Consider the following 16,276-nt stretch of genomic DNA (forward strand, 5'->3'; position numbering starts at 1 on the left):
TAAGCAAGCAGCAATTCTTGAGATGCCAGTTCCAGAAAATGTCACATCTTTACAACATTTTCTTGGTATGGTCAACTATTTAGGAAAGTTCATCCCAGACCAAAGTGAGCTTTCAGCACAGTTACGTGAGTTAACACAAAAAACGTAAAGTGGTCTTGGTTGGAACACCACCAAAAAGCATTTGATGTTCTGAAACTTTTAGTTACGTACTTACCATAACGATAGATGTATGTGATCCATCTCACCTACATTCATAACTGATGGGCTCAGAGCCGAGAATCAGCTCCGACTCAGCCGATACACTAGCATGAAGTCTCTCATTGGCTGGGCCAACCCCCTTATCCCAGGATGCACCACGCCCAAACCCCCAGATCTTGTTTGCCCCACAACAACTCACTCACATGTGCCACTCCAACTGTACAACAATGTTTCCTCCAGATCCAATAGGTAGGAGGGTGGGTACATACGAATGTAGGCGAGATGGATCACATACATCTATCGTTATGGTAAGTACATAACTAAAAGATGTAATATGATCCTATCTCGCCTACATTCATAACTGATGGGACACTGCACCTAGATCCTGGGAGGCTCACTGGAAAACACTCCTGAGCACTGTGGAACCAAAGGACGCCCAACCTCTAGAGGCCATGTCCAGCTTGTAATGAGAAATAAAAGTATGTGGAGAAGCCCAAGAGGCCGCTGCACATATCTCCTCCATAGACAGTCTGGCGTGGAAGGCCACTGAAGTAGCCATAGCCCTAGTAGAATGCGCTTTATCTGGAAATGGAAGGTCCCTTCATGTTGATGCATAAATAAATGAAACACAATCCCTAATCCACCTAGCAATAGTGGTCTTAGTTACTGCTTTGCCAATCCTGTTATCTGCAAAGGCCACAAACAACTGGTCTGATTTCCTCTGCTGCTGTGTCCTATCCAAGTAAAACCTCAGTTGTCTATGCACATCCAACTGATGAAGTCTGTATTCTGCCTTGTTGGAAAATTTTGGAAAGAAAACTGGTAGCTCTATAGATTGCTGCAGACAAAGAGCAGAAGAAACTTTCGGAAGAAATGACGGGTTTAGTCTTAGAGATACTCTATCTTTGTGAAAGATCAGATAAGGGGGCTTAACAGAGAGGGCTTGAAGCTCCGAAACTCTTCTGGCTGAAGTAATAGCTACCAAGAAGGCAGTTTTCCACGATAAGAACTTTTACTCACAAGTGGCTGCTGGCTCGAAGGGATGAGACGTCAAGGCTCCTAAAACTACATTCAAATCCCATGGCAAAACAGGTTGCAACACCGGGGGGTGAAGCAACCAAGCTCCCTTAAGAAAGGCCTCACACAACTTATGACTCATGAGTGAAGGCTCAAAGGCAACATTCCATCCTGCTGGAAAGTCTCCCATATCATTCCTCTGCATAAAGGAGGTAACACTAATGAACTTTCTAATTTCCGGCCTATAGCCCTACTATCTCCACTATCTAAAATTATGGAACGTTGTATACACCATCAACTCTTACATCATCTTTTGCAAAATAGCCTACTCGTAGACTCCCAACATGGTTTTAGGCCCTACCATAGCACTTCCACTGCCCTTCTCTCCTTCACAGACATGATCAACAAAAATCGCAATAACAACCTTTTCTCCTCTGCTTTATTCCTGGACCTCTCAAAAGCCTTTGATATGGTCAACCCTCAACTTCTCCTAGACACTTTGAAATCTCTCTCACTTGACTCTTTGGCATTACACTGGTTTGACTCTTATTTGAAAGATAGAAAACAAGCAGTCCTCTGGGACAGCTATATATCCTCTCAGCTCCCAGTCACTATCGGTGTCCCTCAAGGATCCATCTTAGGTCCCCTTCTCTTCTCCATATTTATAAATAACCTGTCTACTTCACTCCCGACATCCACTTGTATTCAGTATGCTGATGATTCAACTGTTATCTGTTCTGCTTTATCTCAAGAAGAACTTCACTCTTCCACCCAAAAAGTCTTTACGGCAGCAGAAAAATGGTTCCAACATATCTGTCCCCTCCTTAATCCCAAAAAAAAACAAATTACTACTTTTCACCCCAACCCTTAAATCTGCCCCTATCTCCTTTTCCATTGTGTCTGACAATGGCACTATCATTAAACCTGACTGTTCCACTAAACTACTAGGCGTTACAATAGACAATCAACTAAACTTTGACTGCCACATTGATCTAACCATCAAGGCTGTTAATAAAAAGATAGGTGCCCTCTATAGACTTAAGCCCTTTCTTACTGCAACCACCAGAGTGTCTCTTGCCCAAACTCATCTCATCTCTACACTATTGTATGCCTCTCCATCTTTTATCAACATTTCAAAAGCTAACCTTCAGAAACTTGCCAAAGCCTACCATAGTATTGCCAGGTTTGCCACAGGTTCCCCATTTTGTACTCACCATTGTCTTAATCTCAAAAACCTTAACTGGCTTGAACTTCAAAATCTAATTCTCCTACATCAATTAGTCATCATATATAAAATTCTCCATTACCCCTCTAATACACCCATACTTAATAACCTCATTGCCCCATACAAGAATCTTACTTCCCTTCACTCAGCCAGCAAACTTCTAGTAGCCACTCTCAAATCTCATAATAAAGCAGGTGACTCCTTATTTACTAATGCTGTTGGCTCATACTGGAATAAACTTCCCATAGAACTGACCACTTTAGGCTCATCTCACCTTTTCAAAAAACAACTAAGAAATTATTTTAAATCCCACTGGCTATGCCCCTGCTCTAATCCTGACTGAGCTCAGCAAACAATCCCTCTCTACAGTCCTCTCCATTCACTTCTACTTGCCTCTATCACTACTTCTATCCCTCCAGTGTAGTGCACCTAGCGTCCCACCTGCTTATTAATTTTCCTATACTATCTTTTCTCCTTATACTTGATATATTACTGCAAACTGTCATCTCTCCTTTTATTGAACCTAGATGCTGATCCCTACTGTGCAAATCTCTATCTTAAAACTAGTGCCCCGGCACAAAATGTTTATCCTAATTTGTTAATAGTGTAAATATTTATAGACTCTTTACGTGTTACTATTTTCTCTCTTTTTCATTTTTTAGCAGTCCTACTCTTGCAAATATTATGGGGTAATGATTCCTCGCTATTGTTTAGTTCTTGTTAAAGTGCTTCTGCATTGTTACTATACTACATGAGAATATTTCTTTATTTGCTTATATGTTTGTATATCTTTGTTTATTGTAAGTCACTAGTATATAGTGGAGCTTTTCTCCTCGGGCCTCTGCTGAAAATGGACATGTATCCAGCCACACTAGCCCGGTCAGCAAATGTAAAATAAAAATAAAATAAAATAATTAGAAATCGCTGCCAATTGGACTTTAAGCGTGGAGACAGCGGAACCCTGTCTAAAAAGAGTTGCCAAAAAATCTAATACTGCGGACACCGGGGCTGTCAGAGGGTCAGGGTTGTGCTGCTGGGCCCAAATGGCAAACCTTTTCCATTTATTAAAATATATCTCCTTAGTGGGAGCTTTGTGAGAGGACAACAGAATCCGGACCACTTCAGGCGAAAGGATATGCTGTCTGACTAAAGTCGGAAGTGGAGCAGCCAAGCCGTTAGCTTGTGAGTTCGCAGTGATGGATGGGCCTGACCTGACTGAAGAGTCAGGAGGTCTGGAGCTGGGTCCAGAATCCAAGGATCCTTCACTGCATACTTCCGAAGGAAAGGAAACCAAACTTGGCAGGGCCAGTGTGGTGCGATCAAAATCATGTTGCTTCCCAAGCAGATCACCTTCTGAATCACCTTTGACAGTAGTGGGACTGGAGGGAAGGCGTAGAGCAGACCGGAGGGCCAATTGTGGACTACAGCGTCCCTGGGTGACCCCCCCCCCCCCTGGGGGGAATCAGGGAGAAGAAATTGCTGCACTTCACGTTCCAGGGGCTGGCAAAAAGGTCGCTACAGGGAAACCCCCATTTGGTGAAGATCCGAGCCGCTACTCGGTTGTACAGGGACCACTTGTGAAGCATCAGAATAACTCTGCTCAGCCTGTCTGCTATCACATTGGACTTCCCCGGAATGTGCGTTGCCACTAGAAATCTCTGGGAAGCGATCGCCCAGTTCCAAGCTCTCATGGCTTCTCTGCAAAGAGGATAAGACCTGGTTCCTCTCTGCTTGTTCAGGTACCATACTACCACCATATTGTCTGAGAAGATTGCAATGGTATCCTTGGGAAGAGAGCTGTGAAGTGCCTGCAACGCTAGAAGCACTGCCCTCATCTCCAGGACATTGATGTGTAAGTGGGTTTCATGATCCTGCCACGTGCCTTGAACTGTCCTGTCCAGATAATGCTCCCCCACCCTATCTGGGAGGCATCTGTGCTCACTGTGGCAATGGGGGAGGGGGGCAGAAGAGTCGCCCCTGGTTCAAGTTGGAGAAGATGAGCCACCAATGAAGATCTCGCTGGCAGGTATCCGTAATGAGAATCGGGTAGGACAAGGGCAGATCTTGGTATGACCACTGGGTCAACAGGAGCCATTGGAGAATTTGCATGTGCAATCTTGCCAGAGGGACCAGAAGAATGGCGGCCGCCATCAACCCCAAAAGCTGAAGGACCATCTTGGCTGGGGCTTTGCTTCGGGGTAGTAAGGCTAGGACTTGGTTCTGTAGTATCTTTATCCTCTCTGTAGGAAGGAATTCTCGCATCTCGACAGAGTCTAGCTCTGCACCTATAAAGGCAACATGCTGTGATGGCAGCAATACAGACTTTTCCCAGTTGAATGTAATTCCTAATAGATGTCCCAATTCAATGGTAGCACTCACGGCTTGAATAAGAAGATGCCTGGTGGGGGCGGTGAGGAGCCAGTCATCTAGATACGGAAACACCTGGAATCCCAGACGTCTCAGGTGAGCCGTCACCACTGCCAGACATTTGGTAAACACCCTGGGGGCTGTGGTGAGACCAAAGGACAGGGCTCGGAACTGGAAGTGACTGGCTCCTAGGCGGAAGCGTAAATGTATCCTGGACGACCTGTTTATCTTGATGTGATAATAGGCGTCCTTGCGATCGATGGAGCACATCCATACTCCTTTTTCCAGCAATGGGAAAATGGATTGCAACGTGACCATCCGGAACTTGGACTTCTTCTGAAGCGGTTTAGGTGGCTGAGGTCCAGAATGGGTCTCAAGTCCCCTGTTCTTTTTGGCACCAAAAATAACTTTGAGTAAGTTCCTAATCCAGTCTGGTCTGCGGGGACTGGCTGGATGACTCCCTTTCCGAGCAGCTTTACGACCTCTATGGCTGCTTGATCCCGTTGACTGGGTGGGACATCTGGGATTTTCCTTGATGGTGGAGGGGGACGGATAAAGGGAATGGTGTAACCTCCGGCGATAATACGAAGCACCCACTGATCCTGAGTGATGGAACCCCAGGTTCTTGGATGCTCTGAAAATCGACCCCCAACTGGCTCCGGAGACGTACAGTCAGGCAGTCCCTCAGGGACGGTGGAAGGAGGAACCACGAAAGGATTTGTGGTCTCCTGTGTTGCGGGGGCCTCCGCTGCCTCTAGGGCGACATCTTCCAGAATAATTCCCCCTCCTCTGCCTCTGGAAGGGGAGTCACTCTGATGGGCAGGGAAAGACTTTTGGGACTTTCTGAACCACATCTTTCTTCCCCTCTGCACCTTGGGATAAGGTCTCGAAGGGAGCGAAAAATGGGCCACAACGGCAGACAGTCTTACCCTCCTGCTCGCATCTAGTGAATGTGTCCAAAGAGAGAGGACCCATCGAATGGAGCGTCTGTGAAAGAAGACTTGAAAGCCTCCACAAAGTGACACAAGAGCATCCAGGCTTGCCTCCTAAGGGCTACGCCCGAACTCGCTGCCCTACTTGCCCCTTCGGCTGCATACGATATGAGCCTCATGGAAGAGTTAACAATCGATGAAAGGGTAGACAGCTGGGCATTGACAGACTGCGTCAACGCCTCAGGCACGTTACGTTACCCAACAGGGTATCTCCCAACTCCTTTGTGAGATCCCTTTGGAGCCTCGTAAAATGACACAAATAATTCAGCGACCACAGGGTAAAGGTTGCTGAAGTTAGGGTATGCTTCCCGTACCTATCCATGCTCCTGGACTGCTTGTTAGGAGGATGGATAGACGTAGATGCCTCTGCCACATCCTGTTGGATGGCAGACGCCACCACCATAGCATCCACTGGGACTCCCTTGGTTAGAAACTCCTTGCCAGGGGGTGCAGATAAAAATTTGTTGGGGCAAGAAGGAACTGGCTCAACAGAGTCAGGGTGCTCCCACACCCTTCGACAAATAAGGTCTAGTAATTCATCAAAGGGTGGAGACACCCAGGAGGCAGAGGGTTGGGCTCCGAAGGCCTTGAGGAAGACCGACTCCTCCGCGGAAGGGGTTTGGACGGCCAGTCGCCCCTCTGTCTCAAGATCTCCAGGACATCGAAAAACATCAGAGAACGAACGAGACATCGTCAGAGGATGACTTCGGGGACCCTTCCGCATCATCAAGGTCAGTGCCCGAGGTGACAGACTCATCTGGGGAGTCTATGTGCTTCCTCTTGCATAACTTTTTCCTGGGGGGCTCTTCAAGCAAAGACTCTGAAGGCTCCTCGGAAAAAGGGGGACCACACATGGAAGAATCCTCAGGCCTTGGAGCCGCACTGTCCGAAGACAGGGGGGCACCAGAAGCTCTAGTCACCGTGTCTAGGGAAGGGGTCGCAGATTCAGGTGAAGTCACTAGAGATTTGTCTCATAGCCTCGAAGGCGGGTCCACCAGAATCTGAAGAAAGACCCGCCTGCGAGACCATGACCAGTGTCGGGGTCCCCCTAGCTGAGGCGCCAAGGGGAGACTCAGGGCCGAAATCAGAAGCCCCGAGAAATCCCCCTCTGGCTCGGCCGAGGAAACCCGAGAACCGAAACCCTTGGAAGGAACCGAAAAGGTTGGAGTTGAAGACGGTGCCGACAGACAAGCAGTGGGTCTCGGAACCGACTTTGCGAACCCCATCTCCGACGACACCAGGGTTGTCGGAGGAGGAAGAAACGGAATCGAAATGGTTGGCTCCGGCCGCTGGGCTGGAGCTGAAAATAATTTAGATAAAACAGGTGACTGGAGGAGCCTCTGGACCACCCTATCCAAATCCAAATCTGAAAGCCTGGAGGAAACAGACGGGGGCGAGAAACTCTTTGAACCGGCTCTGAGGCAATGCTGGAATGTTGACTCCTAATCGGCTCAAGAAGGATCGGAGCCGAAGAAGACTCGATTAGCACCGAGACTCCCTTCGGCACCGACGGTTCAGGAGCCGAAGAAACCAACCCCGGAGCCGAAACACTCACCTGCGGCTCCGAGACCAATGGAGCTGAGGAAAACTCAGATAGAAATTCTCTATCCTGTGGCTCCGAGACCAATGGAGCCGAGGAAGGAGACCGGGACTTAGATCTTCTCTCCTGCGGCTCCGAGACCATTGGAGCCGAGGAAGAAGACCCAGACATAGATTCTCTATCCTGTGGCTCCGATATCAGTGGAGCCGAGGAAGAGGACAAAGACTTAGTTCTTTTTTCCGGCGGCTCCGATGGACTTGGAGCCGAAGACTTCTTTTTCTTCGATTTCGAAGAGGGAGAAGAAGATAAAGCTTCCTCAAAGGCTGGTTTTAATAACCCTTTCAATATCAACTTATTTTTCCTCTCTTGTAGTACACGAGAGGAAAAGGCATGGCAAACACTGCAAGATTCTTGCAAGTGTTTAGCCCCTAAGCAATAAACACAGATGGCATGGCCATCTGTTAAAGACATTTTGTAGCCACATTTCGAACATTTTTTAAAGCCTGATGGCTTATGCTCTTTTTCTTTGCCAGACATGACCTACAAAGCACTCGAAACACAAGGAAGGGGAGGGAGGGAAGAGCTCTAACTAAAACACTCGACAAGAAATAGGGCAAAGGCCCTCTAACTCAAACGGGCCTAGCCCGCCAAACAGAAGGAATCACACAACACCAAAAAATAAACACAGCCAATCTCAAGGTAGTACAGATGAAGATAGCTATTACAATAGCTGTTTGGTTATGAAATATTTAAGCTATGAGCAAAAACGACCCAAAAAGGCCAAAAAAGAAGGGTACTTAGCCACAGCCAAGTCGAGATCACGTCGTTACTTCAGAAGCGGCAAACGAGATCTGGGGGTTTGGGCATGGTGCATCCTGGGATAAGGGGGTTGGCCCAGCCAATGAGCGACTTCATGCTAGTGTATCGGCCGAGTCGGAGCCGATTCTCAGCTCCGAGCCCATCAGTTATGAATGTAGGCAAGATAGGATCGCATTACATCAGAAAATTTCCAGTTCACCTACATTGAGATATTATGATGGCCACAAACCTAACTCTTTCATATGATGCTTCAAAGTATGGTCGTGGGGCACCATGTCTTCAAGAAGGCACCAGTGGCTTATGCATCCAGAACTTTAACCCAAATTGAAATGCAGTATGCACACATTGAAAAAGAGTTTCTGGTAGTAGTGTTCAATGATTATATTTATGGCAAACCTAATGGATACTGATCACCAACCTCTAGGGACAATTCTGAAAAAGCCAGTACATGCAGCCCCAACATGCTTGCAATGCATGATGTTAAAATTGCAAAGTACAATTTCAACAGTGTCTATACAAAAGGTAAATTTCTGTACCTTGCTGATGCTTTGTCAGTAGTACCCAGACAAATAAGAAAGCAGAGTGTGAAGTCATGGAAGTCAAAAAGTTTTCCTCATCACGTCTTGATGAACTTAGAAATCATACAGCTTCAGACCCAATTCTTCAGAAGCTGAAACATGATGTTCTTCACGTTTCACTGTTGCAGTCATCACATTTGGGTTATCTGCATGCAGTGGCCCTCAGTCGGCCTGATTATCAAAGTCTTGGGTCCTGCTTCGGTTGCTGTCTCATCTTCCGTGACGTCAGGTAGTCAGGGGTATAAAGCATGCAGCAGACGCCATTACATCAGTCTTTCATGCCGTGCCAGAAGCAGTTCGCAAGTGCCGGTTGGACAACTCCTGAAATTTTCATTTTTGAGTTTCAGAATTGAAGTTTTCAACTAAAGCTAAGTACCCCAATGGGGGAACTTTTTCTTGCACTAAACCGATGTCAGTAAAAGTCAATAATTGTATTTCTTGTGGAAAGCAAATACCTCATAAAGATTTTAATTCGTACTGTATTCCTTGCCTATGCCCTGACCACAATGTACTTCGCTTTTGTGCCTTATTTAAACCTCAAACTATTCATCGTCGGTATATTTTCGCTTCTAAATAATTTGGTACTTGGTTCAATTATCCAGATATGTCTTCAGTAAGCCACCCGACTACCGATATTCCTAAAAAGCGCAAAAATAATGACAAAGATAGGCCGCCTAGCTCCAAAGCTGCAGACAACGCTTCTGCTAAGCTAGTCGCCGGTACTCGGTGAGGTGCTTACGCAGCCCCTGATACCTGCTACTTCAGATTTGCAGGCCTCTAGTGAGACACATTCGCCGCGAGATGCTTCAACTGTAGAACCTGCAGATGTTTCTACCTTGGATGGGTCCAGAGCCGCTGTGCAGACACTGGCTTCTGAGGGTGTAGTCAGGCCCACTGACTTGCATAGTAAACAGCCATCTTCTTCTTCAAGGCCTAAAATTTGAACCATGCCTAGGAAACCAACGACCAGACTGCATGGTCAGGCCTCTATGCCTAAAAAAAACAAATAAGAATGGCTGAAGACCTTATTACTTTAATCAGGGGAAGCCAACCTTCCCCCTCTAAGAGACCTAGGACTGAATTTGCTTATGATACTTCTGACCAGGATTCTGAAATTTGTCTCCTCTGATGACCAGGATTTACCCATATCCACCTATGAGGATTCTGATGCAGAGGACTCTATTCCCTCTGCTTCTCCCCCAGAGGACTTTTCTTTTGGTGAAACCTTGCATACTCTTAGGGAGCATTTTCACTGGGAAAGCCAGGATTACTCTGATTCTAAAAAGAAGCTTAGAGAATTCTTACTCTTGCTCCAACACAGGCCTTTAGCTATCTCTCCTGTGATGGACATTGTTGATGATGCATTTTCTGTATCTAGCTTGGCCCCTGACTCTTTACCTCCTGCTCCCAGAAAACCTGATAGATATTACAGGGTTCCTGACTCTCACAAGTTCCTTTTCAAAAATCCTACTGCAGATCCTGAGACCGTTTCACAGGGACCTAAGGGCATTAAGGCTACTACTGCCAAAATCCTACCCCCTCTGATAGAGATTCCAGGGCCCTGGATACATGGGTTAAGAAGGTATACACCTCTGTAACCTTGGCCATCAGGGCCTTAAATTGCCAGTTTCATATGTTAAAGTATCAGCAGCATATTATTGGACTGCTTAAACAGAAAATAATGTTGATTCCTGATTGTGCTGAAAATAAAGATTTACAGGATTTAATGCATTCTGCTGAACAGGTTGGAAAACATAGTTTGCAATGTGGTTTTGATTCACTAGAGGCATCTTGCAGGCCTGCTGTCACCGGGTCTGTACTTAGAAGGCATGCTTGGCTTAAGGAGCAATCTTTGCCAGATCATGTTAAAACTAAATTGATGGATGCTCCCTTAAATCAGGACCACCTGTATGGCAACAAAGCAGAAGAAGTTTTTAAAAAGATGGAGGAAAAAGCTAAATCTATGCAAACTGTTAAAGATTTCTTACAAGTGCAGCCTCCAAGATTTAGTAGGCATTGGCCCTCAAAAAATTGATCCTTTCCTGCCTCTTCCAGGCCTTCTCAGTTAAAACCCAGAACCAGTAGAACAACCAGGCTTCAGTCCCAGGGTATGCACAGGACTAAGCAGTGGGGGGCTCCCACTTTCAAATCAGGGAGTAGTAAGACTCCCCCTATGGTAAGCTGTCTCAATGACTTAACTTTAAAACTTCCAAGCACTTCTCAACTGACTGCTCCTTTAGTGGGAAAGATTGCTCTGCAAGCAAAAAATGGGAACTCATTACCCAGGACAAATGGGTTTTAAACATAGTTTCCCAAGGATACAGACTTCACTTCCACACGTTACCAACACCAAACGGTTGGCTAGATCTCCCCTCAAATCAGTGGGCAGAGGCTCAAAAGCAAGTACTCTCTCTCTTAAGATTAGAGGCTATTCAGACTGTACCAGAAGAGGAAAAGGGACAAGGTTTCTACTCAAGACTTTTCCTTGTACCCAGAAAAGTCAACTCATGACATCCTATCCTAGACCTTTCTATCCTAAACACCTTTTTGGTGATTCCAAAGTACAAGATGCTAACTCTTCACCAGTTGCTTCCCATGATAGGGAAAGATGCCTGGTTGGCAACACTGTATTTAAAGGAAGCCTACCTGCACATCACAATCAGGGAATCTTGCAGGAAGATGTCTACGCTTCAAAGCAGGCTGCATGCACTATCAGTTCTCTGCACTGCCATTTGGCTTATCTATTGTGCCCAGAGTATTCACAAAGTGCCTAGCTCCAGTCATTGCATTTTGCAGGCAAAGAAATATTCAAATATACCCATACCTGGACGGTTGTCTAATTCAGGCAGAAAGCCAGGACATACTTTTGAATCCTCTAGCATTTGTACAAAAGGTGCTAACTTGTCTGGGGTACACCATAAATGAAAAGAAATCACAGCTGGTACCCTGTCAACAAATTATATTCCTGGGAGCAAGCTTAAACACAACTTCTCAGATGGCTTTCCTCACACCAGAGATACAAATTCATTTCACAACTTACTTCATACTAGTGGCCACAAAAACCCTGCTATCTGCAAGGCAAATACTGCAAGCCTTGTGGTTCATGGCCTCATGCATTCTACTAATTCCATATGCAAGACTGCATATGAGGAAACTACAATTGTATCTAAAAAGCCTATGGTGTCAACATTCTCAGGGTCTAGAAGCAATTATTCCTATCATACCTTGCCTATGGTTAGAATTCCTTTGGTGGGCAGAGGCCTGCCACCAAATCAAGGGACTATCATTCACTCTACCCCCTGCCTCCCAAACCCTAACAGATGCATCAGACTATGCATGGGGGGGGGGTCACCTGGCAGGGAAGTGCATTCAGGGCAAATGGAACCCAAGTCAAATGCACCTGCATATCAGTAAAAAAGAAATGTTGGCTGTACAGAATGCTCTGACAGCCTTCAAGGACCACATTCTTCCTGGACAATTAATGGTAAAGATGGACAACACCACTGTGATGTGGTACATAAGCAAGGGGGGGCACCCATTCCTACCCCCTCTGCAGACTAGCCATGGTGCTGTGGAACACAGCCTTGAGCTACCAAGCACATCTACAGGCTCAATTCCTGCCAGGAAAACCAAATACACTGACAGACGAACTAAGCAGAAATCTAATGGACCCACACAAGTGGAAACTGGAACCAAAGACTTTCAACATGTTGATAAACAAATGGGGGAGCCCAGATATAGAGCTGTTTGCTTCCCCCCAGAACTACCAATTGGACAAATTCTGCACAAGGACTCCTCACAAACAAGCTTGGAAAATGGTGCTCTGTCCTTCAACTGGAAAAATCTATCAGTTTATGCCTTTCCTCCTCTGCCTCTCCAAAGTACTACTAAAGATCAAACAGGACAAACCAAGGATGATACTGATTGCACCAGACTGGCCACGTCAACACTGGTAACCCTCTTGTGCAGTGTGTCACAGCTAGCCCCATGGCACCTGCCTCAGATCCCTAACTTGCTGTCCTATCAGGAGAACCAGATTCTGCACCCCCAGCTTCAAACCCTGAACCTGGCAGCCTGGCTAATTACCTAATGTCTCCATTACCATCCCTCAGTAAACAGGTGTTGGATGTCATTTTGGAGGCAAGGAGGCCTAGTACTAGAAAATCTTATGCTGAAAAATGGACAAGATTCTGTGCCTGGAACCAAACACAAGGGATGGCCACAGCAGCACCCAATTTACCTCAGATTCTTCAATACTTAACTGAGATGCTTCACAAGGCCCTTTCCTTTTCCTCCATCAAAATTCATGCCTCAGCCATTTCAGCTCATTACAACATAGAACCACCCCTCTTTTCTCACCCACTGCTCAAGCAGTTTCTCAGAGGGGCCAAAAACTTAAGACCACCCAGAAGAGCCCAAACTCTGGCCTGGGACCTTAACTTTGTATTGGAAAAACTCACTCTGCCTCCTTTTGAGCCAGCTGCAAGTGCAGAGTTAAAATTCCTTTCTTGGAAAACAGCTTTCCTTTTAGCAATCACTTCAGCAAGAAGGGTATCTGAATTACAGGCCCTTATGACAGTGGAGCCTTTCATCATCTTTCATGCAGACAGGGTGTCCCTCAGGACCAATCACTCCTTCATGCCCAAGGTGGTATCCAGTGTGGCTCTTAATCAATCCATTCATTTGCCAGCTTTCTTTTCTAATCCACAGAAGAAAGGGGAATGGATACTGCACTCCTTAGATGTGCACAGACAACTTAGATTTTACTTGGACAGGACTAAACCTCAAAGGAAATCTGAACAACTGCTGGTGGCATTTGCTGCAGGGGAAGGCTAATTCACAGCAAACCATTTCTAAATGGAGAGGCCATTGTACTAATTTCTGCTATAAGCACCATGGAAAACCTATCCCGCAGGGGATTAGACCCCATTCAACCAGGGCTGCATCTACCTCTACAGCCTTTCTCAGGTCCCTACCAGAGACATCCTAGAAGCTGCTACCTGGAGTTCTGTACATACCTTCACCAAGCATTACCATTTGCCAATTTTCTCTAAATCCAGAGCTGGCTTTGCCACTGCAGTCTTGCAGGGCCTTAAAGCTGGTCCTAATGCTATCTAAATTCCTCCTCCGAGCCTTAGCTTTGGGAATCTACCCAAATGTGATGACTGCAACAGTGAAACATGAAGAACATAGTACAGCTGTGTACACTTACCATAAATGTAGATTGTTCGAGTGTATTCACTGTTGCAGTCCTGGTTACCCTCCCTCCAGCCCCTGACTTCTTTTGGCTATACCTCTACGCTCCTTTACTATGCTTAAAAGCTTTTTGGTGTATTTTCTTGGAGGTATAACCTTGTATATTATATATATATATATATATATATATATATATATATATATATTTATTTATTTAATTACTTCCCATTAGGGGGCACCTGACATCTGGGGCAAGAAAAACTGATGTAATGGCATTGGCTACATGCTTTATACCCCTAATTATCTGACGTCGTGGAAGATGAGACAGCAACAAAGCAGGACCCAATACTTTGATAATCAGGCCGACTGAGAGCTACTGCAAGCAGATAACCCAAATGTGATGACTGCAACAGTGAATACACTTGAACATCTACATGTATGGTAAGTTTACACAACTGTACTTTATCAGTCAAGGATGCCCTTCACAACAAACTAGTTTACCACTTGACATACAGAATTATTTTCCCTACAGAGATGAGCTCATAATAGAAGATGGAATAATCATGAAATGTGCTAAAGTGGCAATTCCTTCAGCATTACAACAGGAATATATCAAAATTTTGCATCATGGACACCCGAGTACTGATTCAATCAAAGGAAGGGCAAGAGGCATAGTATGTTGGCCTTCTATGTCAAAAGATATAGAGAAGGAAATCTAGCATGTTCTATCTGCAACAAAAAGAACCACTTGAGCTAAACCAGATTCCTGAACTACCATGGTCAACAATTGCTACTGATATTTTCTGATGGAATGGTCAACATTATTTAAGTGTTAGTAGACTCATTCATATTGGTTTGAAATTGACCATCTTCCTAACATAATGTCCAGTACTGTCATTATGAAATTGAAGAAACATTTTTCTGCTCATGATAGTCCTTCCAAAGTCGTATCTGGCAATGATGTACAGTTTACAAATCAGCAGTTCAAGAATTTTTCTGAGTCTTGGGACTTTGTCCATGTTACAAGTTGTCCTAAGTATCCACAGTCCAATGAATTAGCTGAGCATGCAGTTCAAAGTACTTGGAGTGATCCAGGAGAGATGGTACCAATGTTTTTCTTAACCTCAGAAACATTCCTTAAGATAATTTGCTTGGTTCACCTGCTCAGAGATTGATGTCCAAACAGATTAAAACAACTCTTCCAATTAGTAAACAATTATTGATACCAAATGTAACGAGCAACAGAATGGTCAAGACTCAACTTTTGAAAAAAAAAAACGCCAGTCACAGAAGTTGTACTACAATCAGTCCGGCAAACCTTGCAGACTATTAAGAGAAGGAGAGATTGTGAGACTGCAAACATCTAAAGGATATGACCAAGTGGAAATAGTCACACATTTGTGGAGAACCAAGATTTTACATTGTACAATCTGATGGAATAGATTTCAGGAGGAATTGAAGATCCATACTACCAGTGTCCAAACCAGTGATGTAGCAGATTTCCAGTGCCAGACTCTATTTCTTAGAGTGACTCTACACTTGTTTTGAATTCTAGAGGACAGTGTATTTCAAGTAATCCTGATGTAATCCCCAAAGTTCCTACTGTAAAAGAATCCCCAGAGACTGTCCCTGTTAAACCCAATCAAAGTTTTTATGTGACCAGATCAGGTAGAATTTCCAGACCCATTCTGAGATGCACAGCAACTTGGACTTGAATTCATTTGTTGATGTGATATCTAGCTTCTAAAAAATATGTTCTACTGCAAGTAAAACAAACTGAAGTGGAAGGATGTAGATCATTCTGTGTATTGTATCTAGTCAGTCACAGTAGCTAGATGGTACATGCATATAGGTTACTTAGCATGTGCAAGGTCAGTGCCATTTTTAGTCAGAGTGAATGCAGGCATGAATGGAGATGCACATGTTTGAAGTAATCAGACAGCTTAAGTATATGTTTCAGTTACCGCTTCTGATGTATTTACATAGAATAAACAACTTGAACCCATCACAGGGCCTCACTATCTCATTTGAATACAAGAGACATGTGACAGCAACCACAGATGCATTCCTTTTTTTTTTTTTTTAAGGGGGGGGGGGGTTATTTCAAAGGAAGAATGGTCCAAGGTACATGGTTGTCAATGGAGGTCGATGTTCACATCAACATCTTGAAGCTGAAACTAGTTCTCCTAGTGTTGCAGGCATTTCAAGACCTCCTAGTTGAACGAACACTAGTAAGAATAAAAAGATCCGTGACTTGATAAAACCACAGCTTTATTGTAAATGTAGAATCACTGACAGTGCTTTCACCCATAAAATTGGGCTTTTTCAGAGTCAGTTACACTCA

The sequence above is a fragment of the Protopterus annectens genome, chromosome 4.part1 (genome assembly GCF_019279795.1).
Source record: "Protopterus annectens isolate FY-2018-M chromosome 4.part1, PAN1.0, whole genome shotgun sequence".
In the NCBI taxonomy this organism is placed as follows: domain Eukaryota; kingdom Metazoa; phylum Chordata; order Ceratodontiformes; family Protopteridae; genus Protopterus; species Protopterus annectens.